Below are 11,669 nucleotides of genomic sequence, written 5' to 3'. Positions count from 1 at the left end.
AAAGTTTGTATTATCATTTCATCCATGTCAATTTCCAGCCTAAGCTTTTCCGGGTCAGTACATCTATACAGTAACTTGGGTTGTTTCACTTTTAAAAGAAGATGTAAGCTGGTCGTCAAAAAAATGTAGTCAATAAATCGGAATTGGGCAACAAGACCTGCAGTGTAAATGCAGCCATAGATAGATACCTAAGATACTTACAGTACATCACCCATTGTCAGTGGTAATTACTTATGGACATCTACTGTAGATCAGGGAGTTTGGTTTGGGTCAAAGTCACTTTACACTAAAAAAAAAATGAACTAGGAAGGTTGTGCACTTTACATAATATATTTATGTTTAGTTTACTTATAATAATTGTGTTTGTTGACTTGAAATGTTTTTTTCTATTAAGGTCCACGTAATTATGTCTCAACTTAACAGTACAAAATCCTAACATGTTGTCTAAACACAAACCATTTATGTTAAGTAAAAATTTCTTACATCCAGAAGGTGGCAGTATAGTGCGACGCCAACTGCCATTTTGGCCTAACTTAATTTGATTGTGTTCAATCTGCTTAATATGTAAAATTTAAGTTTACTTAATCTGTTTTTGTTGGATTACATGAATGATTTGTGTTGCATTAACTGAAACTGGGCAGTGCTTGTTAGTTCCCAGCATGCTTTGCATATGGTTGAATTAAGGTTAAAAATTAAGTGTTATTTTATGTTTTTTTGAGAAATTGAGAAAAGGGAAGACTTGATAGTGTGTAATTGTGTTTAATGTTCAATTACATTCGAATTATTAGAACCATTTAAATTACAGTGGGTTACCATTGTGGAGAAGTGTGGAGCATTTTGTTTGGCTGTGGACTGATTCAGTTACTTTTAACTGCTTTGGTTGAAGGAGCATGTAAATCTTAGCATTTAAGATGCTAATATGTGCTACTGTTAGCAAATAGCTAGCTATAGTCTATCAATTTAATTATGTGTCACTAAAATAAATGAAATATTAATAGATGAATGAAAATAACAAACACATAAGTTGAATGCAAATTAAGTAAATTAGTTGGTCCAAAACATTGCAAATTAGTTGGGCTGACACTATTAAATTAAGCTGTGTCCAACCATAGTAAATAAGTTGAATCAACCTTAATAAATTAAGTTGACCCAATGTAAGTACATTAAATTGGAATAACAGAATTGCATAATGCTGAAATGAAGCAAGTTAATCATGTGGAAATCATTTCCATGATTTTTTTGTTCATTCAAAGAGTTATTTTTTTGAGTGTACTGCCCTGATGTTCACATGACCACGCAAGTCATATCACAGGCATGGGGACGCAAACTAAACCAACACAACAGAGAACATTGGATCAAAACCTTAATGTTTGGTATTTAAAGATGAAGGTCAAATCAATAGTCTAACTGCTCTTGGAAAAAGGCCACCATTTTCCTCCCTCTGCCAGCTGGTTCCTCCCACGCAGGAGCCCTCAAAAGCTCCATCACCTATCAAAAACATGACATCAAATTTCATGTGGCTGAATGTGATGGCAGGGAGCGTAAATGAGATGTCTCTGCTGTGTAAACCCTCTCCAACAATGGCTGACAGACAATCAGGCACACTGCCCGGGGTGTGTGGAGGAGTGCCGGGGGTGTTTATGATGGCTCAGACAAGCCTGTACACACTAGAGCTGAAAAATAAATGCAGTGAGGTTTCTTAGTGCCACTATCTTTTTATCTGCATGTTTCTATCTTTCTCTTGCTGTCTATCACACTATTGTGACAGGCAGGACAGTCTGGAGAGAACATGTGCATGTAATGCATTTGTGTGCTTTCCACAAAAATAAACCTCCCTTGCATGCTTTTTCTTTTGCATGTAAGGAATAGTTCATTAATACCCCTTTTCCACCAAGGCAGTGCTGGTGCCGGTTTGGAGCCGGTGCCTACTCGTGAACCAGTTCTTTGTGTTTTGACAGCCAAAGAACCGGTTCTCGGCCAGGAAAATTGGTTCCAAAGCGGCACCAACTCTTTGCTGGACTAGAACTGTTCTTTTACCACGTCATGCTTACGTCAGGGGCTGGGGACAGGGTTATTGTCGAACTTCTTCTCGAACGTCTATAGTAATCCAGACGAGCAGCACAAATGTGTTCTAAACGTCTTCTTCTGACCCCAATATAGGATCGCAAAGCCAGGAGAAACATTTGCAGAAAGACGATGTAGTCCGCCATTGTAATTGTTATGCTTGAAGTTGGCACAAGCGTTTCTAGGGAAACAAAGACGTAGCCTATGTCAACGTACATAGTGACGTAATGACGTCGTTTGCTGGGCTCTCTAGTCAGTGGAAAAACAAACAGGTTCTGAGAAGGTTCGCAAGTTGAACCAACTTTGAACCAGCACCAGTTCCGAACCAGTTCTTTTTTGGTGGAAAAGGGGTATCCTTCACCCTCATGTCATTTCGAACACTTAGTACTCTCTTTCTTCTGTAGAACACATAAAAAAACTAAAATATTAAACTGGTCATTTGGTTCTATGTGATTACAATGAATAGGGACTGAAGCTTTCAAGCATCATAAAGCAATTAAAACCACTATGAAAGTCTTATAAATGTGCTCATACAATATAGACATCAAGACTTTTGATGCCATTCAGTAGTGCCCAGTGAGAAACTCATAATTCACTCATAATTTCCTTTTCTATGTATTTGAAAACCACCATATGAGTCAATAAGTTCAAAACAAATTGGTTTTATGCAATGGTTTTGCATAATTTTTAAGCTTGAAAGCTCCGAAACAACATAAAGATGAATAAATGATGACATAATTGTTCTTTTTGACTGAACTGTCTCTTTAAATGTTGTATCTCCTTACTTTAAAATAACCAAGGACCTGCTGAATTTATAAAATTACCCCCCTGCATGCATCAGTGATCTGTTAAATGAACCTTCCTGTTTTGGAGAAGATGCGGTCACGACGTGTCTTCCACAATGTCTCACATGCACCACATCCCCAACATAAACCTGTTTCATTATTTATCAGAGGAGTGAGAATCTGTACCCATCCGAGATCTCCAATGCCCGCTCTTATTAATGAAGTGGGAGGGACTTTGACAGGTGTAACAGGGCTGACAAATACATATCAACCTTCAACCTAAGACCTCCCATTGGTTAGTGCAGATAGCTCGAGTCTAATGAGGCTTGCTGGCAAGCTCCAGAGGCCAGACAGAGCACGAATGATCATGTCAGCTGCAGCCGAGAGCCACATGCTTTCATATTTGTCTATCATGGATGTGTAACCATGGTGGAGGAGGCATAGGAAGGGGGGTTCACGGTGGAGCTCTTGAACTTTGAGCAGGGGCCCCTCCGGATCTCCAGAACCCCGCTGTTGGTGCATATGGAAAGAGCATTTAATATGGAGAAAAATACCTATGAATGGTATTCAGTGACCTAACTGTGATGAATGCATTCTTAGAAAAAGCCGTTATCCTTCTGTAGGCACCCATACTTGGGCTATGAGTTCAATGCACTTAAGTTTTTGTTAGTGAGATAGTTGTGGTAAAAAAATATATATAGGCTATTTAGATATTCATATATATTTAGATTTAAATATAATACTACATATAATTTTTATATATATATATATATATATATATATATATATATATATATATATATATATATATATATATATATATATATATATATATATATATAAATCAATGTATTTTAATACTTTATATAAGTATACTGTATGAATAATAAAATCCACGGAAATCCACACACACAACAATAATAACCCACAACGATTAAGCATTTTGGTGATGCACAAGCAAGTTAATTTCCTTTTTAAAAAAAATGTATACAAAGTTCAAATTAAGTAGTTTCGCTTTCAACATTGGCTTTGTTTCAGAATACTATTGAAATAACAGAAGTGAACATTCTTTATCATTAGATTGCACTTTCATTTCCTGTTTCTTTTATTTCATTCAGACTCTCACAGTGAAACTGAGAGTAAGACACTCATGCATTTAGTTATACAACATCCACAATCCTTCAGGTAGTGCCAATGAGTTAAGTAAACACAAAGGACTGAACTTTACTCAGCTCAGCCATGCATGTGGCCTTACATTGCTTGCTTTTACTGAACTCTCACTGTGTTTGGCCTTTCAGAGTGATTCATTCAGGGGGCGTTTACACGACACTGTGTACTGAAAAAACTGAAACCTTTTTATACGTTTTGGACGTTCGTTTATACGACAGCAGCATTTTGGGGGCCTGGAAACACAAACTTTTGAAAATCGGTTTCAAAGTGCAAGATTTTGAAAACAATACCATCATCATCTCTGTGTAAGCTACAAAAATGTGAATTTGTGAAAACGGTGATATCATGTGCATGCATATTAAGCGTTCAGTCTATAGGAGCATGGTGTTTCTTTACAAAGTGACATCACCAACAACTACAGGCCTGGCATAATACAGTGTTTTTAGACGTTTTCGAGGATCTGTGTGAATGGGGATCGTTTTGACAACGTTGTCGTCTGTACGCGAAAAGCGCAAAGATGTAAAGATGAAAGACGCTCTATGTATTTTACTAGAAGTAGTTTAGCCATAGTGCATGTTCAATGCAACTTTACCACATAAGAAAAACCTGCAAGTAGCAACTTCCAGAAACCTGTAGCAGACAAGCACCCCTTTCTCTTTCTCTGCACCAGACACTTTTGTAGAGCTGCACAAAACCAAACAGAAACAAAAAAGCTCTTTTGTGCTGGCTTGCGGTGCATCAGGGACCGCATGCTGGCTGATTGACGGGGGTCCAGGCTCCACCCACCAGAGGTGAGCAGGAGTGTGGGAAGAGGCAAGTGCACAATGCTTGCTCTCCAGAGGGGCGGGAGGGACCTAAGACCCGTCCCCCGCTCCATGGCAGACAGGGCATGGCTTTCTTTCAGTAGACTGAGCCCTAGGGTCAGTATATGGGGCCCTGTAGAAGCAGATCTCTGTGGAGCGGCACGGCCCTCGTTTAACCTGTCCCAGATGGCTGTGCTCTGTAGGCACCACACAAGAGTCACAAGGAAGTTCAGTGTAGGACTTAGAGAGCTGCCAAGTTCAAAGGATAAGTTCATAAAACAAATGTGGAAGTGGACTTATATACATTATATTTGGGAAGTGAGAAATATATATGTTGGTGTTTCCAAACTTTTGGAGGGCGTATAATATGTATATAGAGAACACACATATTACAAATATTAAATATATACATATGTCCTCCAAATATGCACACAACTGTTCAAAAGTATGGGGTCAGTAAGACCTTTTTTAATGTTTTTGAAACAAGATACCATGTTTTGTGTCATTACAAATATATTTACTGTCATTTTTTATGTATCCTTGCAGAATATAAGTCAATTTCTTTAAAGACAATCTTACTGACAACAAACTCTTGAATAATTTTGAGTATATACACTCTCAGAAAATAAAGTACATAATTGTACCTTAAGGGGTACAATGTCTTGTCACTGGGGTTGTACCCTCAATACTGCTGGCACAATATTGTACCTTAACTTTTAAAAGAAACGGTACATACACCTTTTAATGCTTTTTGACCCTCAAAAAGGTACATATATGTACATTGAGGTCCAATAATAAGCCCTATGGGGTACGTTAGTGTAGATTGTTCCTTGGGGGACAGAAATGGACTCTTACTGTACCCATATTTCTGACAGTGTATAAATACATATTGTTTATATTTATGTTGGTCCTTGTAGGTTGCGAGGTGGAGCCGCTGTTGATCTTATTTGTTGGTCCAGCACATCCTAAAGATGCTCAATTGGTTTGCGATCTGGGGAATTTGGAGGTCAGGGGAACACCTTGAACTCTTCATCATGTTTCTCAAATCATTCCTGAACAATGTGTGGCAGGGTGCAATATCCTGCTGAAAGAGGACACTTCCACCAGTGAACACCAATGTCATGAAGTGTCACGTGTCAAATTTACATCCACATGAATGGCCGGACCCAGGGTTTCCCAGCAGAACATTGCCCAGAGCATCACACTCCCTCCACCAACTTGTCATTGTCCCACAGTGATTCTTGGTGCCATCACTTCCCCAGGTAAACGGCGCACACATATGTCCATGTGATGTAAAAGAAAACGGACTCAAAGGACCATGCAACCTTTTCCAACACATTTTTGCCGCATTCGACGGTGGACAGGTCATCACAGGCACTCTGATTGGTCTGTGGTTATATAGCCCCATTCGCAGTAGAGTGTGATGCACTGTGTTGTGACACATTCCGGACAACAGACCGGATAGCCTTCGTTGCCCTCGTCCATGAATAAGCCTTGGGAGCTAAACACCCTGTCGCCTGTTTGTGGTTTGTCCCTCCTCGGATAACTGTTGGTAATTTCACACCATGCTGACCAGGAGCAACCCACAGGCCTTGCTGTTTCAGAGGGACTCTGACCCAGTCGCCTTGCCATAACAATTTGGCTGTTGTCAAAGTTGCAGATCTTTATTCCTGCATCCAACACTGATTGTATGCTTACCATCTAATCTACCCAGACCTTAATATGTGGCCTTGTTATGAGATGATCAATGATATTCGCTGATCATAGTTTTTTGGCTCATTATTGTGTATATAATATATATATATATAAACCTCTTAAATTTTTCCATCACTTTTTCTCTGTGCTTCCTCAGACACTTACACAACACATCCCTGGAAGAACAAAACATTGTCAGAGTTGTTTATTTTGTCTCGGAATATGTCTTCTTCTGCAACACTTTAGAGGGCACTGGATGTCTCTTTTAGATCACAGAGGAGAGAAAAAGACTCCCATCCCTCTGGCGTGGTTACATAATAACCAAGAGAGAATGTTTTTTTCAGCGCCAGCTCTGTGATGTTGCACATCACTCGGGTTTGTTGGGATTCTGCTTCCATCGTCCCTGTCAAAGAGGCACCGACAAAGAATCCCGCTTCTCTCCATTTCAAGGCACAGAAACGGATCAATCCGTAATGCTTCGGTGCGGATTAGTCTTTGTAATTATTTGAGATCTCATTATCAAACAGCTGCTCTGCCTAATTTAATCAATATTTAGTGATAAGGCTTCCCGCATGCATTCAACTGCAAAAGCGGGGCGACATTAAACAGGCTATAGCTGATTCTTACCGTCTCTTTAAGTAGGTCAAGATGCAGGGTTTTCCTTTAGAGTTATGCAACTTCAGGCTTCTGGACTACAGTGATTCAAAATACTCAAGAGAACGAGGGATATTTTTAAGAAAGCATACGCCTGGATTGTGAACATCACATTTTTATTGCTGCGGCAATAGGATTAGATAAATTGCTTTGCATAGCAGATATTTCTTTTGCATCCACACAGCTTTTATTGTATCTAGCTAAATTAACTCTTATCTTTAACACACGTTATTTGACTTCTCTTTCCTCTTGGGATGACAGTGTTTTTGGCCGTATGTTGACTTTATTAACACCATCTCTTCCTAAACACACGGAGTCCCTTGACAGAAGCGCAAATCCTCAACATATAGACTGTTTCCTAATCAGAAGCACACAGCTGGGCTTTCTGCCCCAAAATGTCACTGGTCTGCCATGACCCTAGTTAACCTTTCTATTCAAAATACCGAAAATCCCTTAAGCAAACTCCAGTCTCCTATCTCTTCGGCGCAGCCTCTAAACAGCAGTCTTGTGAAAAGGACTCAAGAAAAAGAAAGAAGGAAAGAAAGGAGCTAAAAGACACCATGATGTGAATCTAACCCTGAAGGTACATTACATTTAGGAGTCGTTTGTACGGCAATCACACCAAAACGTTGTCTAAAGATATGCCTTTTAGTCAATAAGACTGAAGCTATGCTGCCGTTTTGGATCAGATCCTGAAATTAGACATGGGATGTAAAGTGTTTTATTAAAGATGTTTGATGAAGGCCAATGTTCGCTCCAAGACATTTGTGAGACATGGATGAACAGAGCGCAGACGCCTCTAAGTCTCCGAGTTCCACCTGAGTGACCTGAGAGAAAATGATGGAGCGGCCTCATCTGTGCTGTATTATAACTGTGGTCTATGTGAAAGGTCTCTGTATCGATCTACAGTACATAGTCGATATTCATAACCGGCAATGATAATACTGTCTCTCCAGAGCCCGAGATGTCAGAAGGGATAAGGTCAGCCTGTGTCCGTCTGGTGTAATGCACTGCAAAAAAAAAGAAAAAAAAAGATTTTTTTAGTCAGTATATGAATTAGAAAAAAAAGCGTAAAATTTTGAAATGTAAACATGAAAAAAAAACTTAATATAATAAATTTATACATAATAAATGTAATGTGATATTGTATAATATTTAATTATTTAAATTATTATTATAATGGATTTTAATAATATGATATAAAATATCATCACAATGATATTGAAGCAATATCAAGCAGCAGACGGGCTACAGCAGCAGAAGACACACCGGTGCCACTCCTGTTAGATAAGAACAGGAAACTGAGGCCACAATTCACACCAAAATTGAACAATTGAAGATTGGGAAAACGTTGCCTGGTCTGATGAGTCTCAATGTCTGCCGCAACATTCAGATGGTAGGGTCTGAATTTGGTGTAAACAACATGAAAGCATGGATCCATCCTACCACCAATGGTTCAGGCTGGTGGTGGTTTAATGGTGTGGAGGGTATTTTCTTGGCACACTTTGGGCCTCTTAGTACCATTTGAGCATCATTTAAACGCCACAGCCTACCTGAGTATTGTTGATGACCATGCATCCCTTTATGAACACAGTTTACCTTCTTCTGATGCCTACTTCCAGCAGGATAACACGCCATGTCACGAATCGTGTCAACGTGGTTTCTTGAACATGAAAATGAGTTGACTGAACTCAAATGGCCTCCACAGTCACCAGATCTCAATACAGTAGAGCAGCTTTGGGATGTGGTTGAATGGGAGATTCGCATTCTGCAGCAAATGCGTGATCCTCTCATGACATTATGGACCAAAACCTCTGAGGAATGTTTCCAGCACCTTGTTGAATCTATGACATGAAGAATTAAAGCAGTTCTGAAGACAAAAGGGGGTCCAACCTGTTACTAGCAAGGTGTCCCTAAAAAAGTGGCCAGTATATAAACTGGAAATGGTGGCATGTGGTGAATATCATGGTACTGTAAGATTACCATATTCATATCAGGTACTCTTGGTATTTTAAATAAGTTTTGCAATCATAGTTGGATGATGTAAAGCCATGCATTAATCTCTTCATTTCATTTGAGCATTGTCTCATCACAAGACTTTCTGTTACGTCTTACCTTCCGGTGTTGGAAATAAATCTTTTGACCATGTGTGCATTTTTTTTTTCCTGTGGTAAAGTGTCTATGACCAATCTTGCGAGTGTGGCGGCCTTTTTGTCCCTGTGTCAGGGAGCAGGTGTGTTTTCCACCGCATTACACACACCTCTGATGAGAGCACAGCGAAGCAGCAGGTGCCTAATTTCACCCTGTCTTCCTCCTACATTCGCTCACATCCTTCAAAACACTACACACACTACTTTCATAACAATCCCACAATTTCACACAGCTAAAGGACATATAAAGACGGAGAGAAAAAAACAAGATAAGAAAAAGTGGTATAGAGTTGAATGTAAAACTGAGAAGTGCTCACTGTCATAAAGAAACTCACCACAAACCAAAAGCAGAAACCATGAGTTGCTTCAAGTTCCTGTCCAGAAAGACATCTTCTCTGAAGAGGATGTTACATAAAAGCATTTATTTTTAGCACTTAAAACTGTATAAGATGAATATGAGCTGTATCATTGTATCAATTAAGTTTTATAGCATGCCTATGTTTTATTTTCTTTGATTTTGAAGGCATTTCTTACAGGAGAAGTGAAACAACTTCAAATCAGGCATACAAAAACTATTATCATTTGTGAGCTGTAAGTCACAAATTACATTACTTTGACTTGCTACCAGCTGAAGAGAATTGTTTTATATCAAATGTAAAAGATTCAAGCCATGGGGGATATTTGGTGCATCTCCTGTCATTTAACCCCACCTAGTGTTCGATGTTAAAACAACATAAAGGTAAGTCCAAAAATCCAGGATTATTAATGAACCTGACAATTAACTAAATGCCTGAATGCACACTGTGTTCTGTGTATTTGTGTGTTAAGACGCCAATACTTCTTTCTGCTTCTTCTTTTGAATCTCTCTTCAGAAGATTCGATTCCTGCTTGTTGAAAAAGAGTGTCAGCTGTTCTTGAAACAGACCTGAAACAGTGTGGCTTTGTGGTCAAAGCATTCATTCTTTTATTATTAAATTACATATGTTATTTGAAAACATAATATCATAAATATACATGAAAGTATTTTTTTTTTTTTTTAGTTTACTTTTTTGCCCTTTCTTACTATAAATAGTGTGCAATACAGAAATCAAATTCCCAGTTTTATATTTTTTTTTACATTTATTCAATAATAATTCCAAAATAATAATACATTCATATGCAATATATATTTATTTTATGACATTGTATGTTTTTTTTTTTACTATAAAAATTTTGAATAAAAAAAAATAAAAAATACATTCTTGATAAAAAATAAAATAAAAAACTTCTCAAAAGAGAGTGTCAACATTCAGCATAAAACAGTCATATATTTGACTTATTTATATAATATATTTAGGTTTATATCAGTTGGCACACAATGAACATAAAAGCAACATAAAAAAAAAATAATTAAAATGTTTTCTTCTGTTTGCGTCCCTTTCATCTTTTTCTTTTTCCATTTTGACTTGGTGAGGCTTTTGGATCAGAGTTTTGTTTTGACATTTTTTTCTGGTCCACCATTTTCATAATACCTTTGATCCACTCCGAGTCTGGTTCATAACACAATGCTTTGCCTCTTTTAGTCCTCAAGCTAGAGAGATAACAAAAGGGGGGTTGAAATGTTTAATTCAACATGACTTGAGTGCTAGATTACGTTTTAAAGCACTGTAAGATCCAGAAGATGTTAACTTTGTTTTTAACTGGTTCAACTTAAGGTCATGTAGAGAGAGAATCTGTTCACTTACACAGTGGCATCGATATGGCAAACTCCTGCTTTCTGGACACTATAATCCACCACTCTGTTTTTATGTATTCTCTTGTTGTTAGTCTTCAAACAGCAAGTTTCTGCAAAAAAAAATGTAAACATTAAACGGTCTCAAAACTTCATAAATAGTTTCCCACAGATTTGATTAAATGTTCACATTGAAAATACAGTGCCGTTTCCCACCTTCATGACTGGGTAGCAAAATAGGAAAAGTTCAAACTCACCTGCAGTACGACAGAGCAGAAACAGCACCAGGCAGAACGAAAGATAGACAAGCGACCTCATCATAGCTGTGCAGACAGAGACTGACTGAAACTACTCTTTACACAACCTTTTTATTTCACACTTTCACTTCCTCTGCTCTTTTATGCACACACACACAAACCTCAACCCCCTACAATGGGGAAAGTGCATGAGTGAGAGAGAATGTGTAAGAGAGAGGCGAACCTCCATCCGATGAGTGGAAAAAGACACTAGTGATGATCTCTCGGTTTGGTCCTGCACCCACATAGCTCGCCACAGAGTGGGTGCATGCAGGCCTACTGTAGATAAATGGAGTTCCATTGCAAGAATAGGCCTACGTGCCCAAAAGAATTGCTCAGTT

The 11,669-nt window shown here is 38.4% G+C and overlaps 1 long non-coding RNA gene across 1 annotated transcript; it reads right to left on the bottom strand.

The window, feature by feature from the left end:
- Positions 1-10,264: 10,264 nt before the first annotated feature.
- On the bottom strand, positions 10,265-11,432 carry LOC311075739. Its single transcript, XR_014604572.1, has 3 exons — positions 11,290-11,432; positions 11,046-11,145; positions 10,265-10,891 (listed from the first exon to the last, which is right to left on the bottom strand). It is a non-coding gene; the product is annotated as an uncharacterized lncRNA (long non-coding RNA).
- Positions 11,433-11,669: the final 237 nt, after the last annotated feature.

The sequence above is a fragment of the Abramis brama genome, assembly GCF_963993115.1.
Source record: "Abramis brama genome assembly, chromosome: 24".
Taxonomy (NCBI): Eukaryota; Metazoa; Chordata; class Actinopteri; order Cypriniformes; family Leuciscidae; genus Abramis; species Abramis brama.
This window is presented reverse-complemented; position numbering and strand designations above follow the sequence as displayed.